Source organism: Myotis lucifugus, unplaced genomic scaffold, assembly GCF_000147115.1.
Source record: "Myotis lucifugus unplaced genomic scaffold, Myoluc2.0 scaffold_80, whole genome shotgun sequence".
In the NCBI taxonomy this organism is placed as follows: domain Eukaryota; kingdom Metazoa; phylum Chordata; class Mammalia; order Chiroptera; family Vespertilionidae; genus Myotis; species Myotis lucifugus.
The window spans coordinates 3,017,621-3,018,797 of record NW_005871128.1 but is presented as its reverse complement, the minus strand read 5'-3'; the positions used below and the strand labels follow the sequence as shown (position 1 = coordinate 3,018,797).

At 36.9% G+C, this 1,177-nt stretch overlaps 1 pseudogene; it reads right to left on the bottom strand.

Annotated features, from left to right (window-relative positions):
• Positions 1–231: 231 nt before the first annotated feature.
• Positions 232–701, bottom strand: LOC102417502 (annotated as a pseudogene).
• Positions 702–1,177: the final 476 nt, after the last annotated feature.

The following is a 1,177-nucleotide window of genomic DNA, read 5'->3' as shown; positions in this document are numbered from 1 at the left end:
CAGTTAGAGAAAAACGGAGCTAGGATTCAAAGTCTTGCTCCAAAGTCTACGGTTTCAACCACAAGTGCTATAAGTGGTCTACCACCAGCTCCAAACTTCATAAAACTTTACCTTAAAAATACAAATGAATATCTCATCCTATTCCATAATCTTTTCACATTTGTTTTAATATAAAAAATACTTTTTTCAAGGACTTTAATCTACATTTTTAAATGCTCTACTGCTTTTTTTAAGTTTATAGTTTATTAATCCTCTCATGAAAAATCTGCACAACCTTCACAGATAAAGTCACCGAAGAATCTTTACTCCTTCTTTTTGCCAGCACCAACACTGGCCTTTGCAGTCCCCCTGACTTTCTTCATTCTGTTCTTGCGTTTCTTTCTCTGTTTTCTTGAGGTCTTCTTTTTCTCATATAGGCCATGTCTTGCAAGTCTGTGTTCGGGTTCATTTTTCTTTGCATAATCCAAGGAATCATAAATCATGCCAAAGCCAGTGGTCTTGCTACCACCAAAGTGGGTTCTGAATCCAAACACAAAGATGACATCAGGTGTGGTCTTATACATTTTGGCTAGTTTTTCCCGGATTTCTGTCTTGGGTACTGTTGCCTTCCCAGGGTGAAAGACATCAATGACCATTTGCTTCCGCTGAAGTAGTCTGTTGATCATGAACTTCCTGGTCCGGATAGTTACCGCGTCATTCATGATGAAGTTTGATCTTCAAGCAGCCAGGGAGGAAAAAGCTAAATGCCCTACTTCTTCAAGTAAAACTGATGTTAAGTATTTGAGGTGGTGTGCTCAATTTGATGAGTATTGGCCTAGGAGAGCTAAGCTGCTCAATAAAAGTTAAAATATCTTTATTGTTTCAGTCAGAATTAATGTGTCCAATTAACCAAATATTTAAGAAAGAAGCTTAGTTTCTTCCCCAGTGTCAAAGCAACTGATTCTAAAGGATTGTGGATAAAAAGGAATTGAGCAAAATAGATGAAGTGAGTAATTTAGAAGGAGAGAGGAGACTAACACATTAGATAGATGAAGTTTACCAACTCAAAATAAGTATAAGACTTGACATAAGGCAGAGCATCTTATAATCAGGATATTTGTAGTTTGTACTGAAATTTAAGACCATGTGAGAGAGAATGAGAGAGGAAGAAAGAGAATATGTGTGTGTGTGTGTGTAA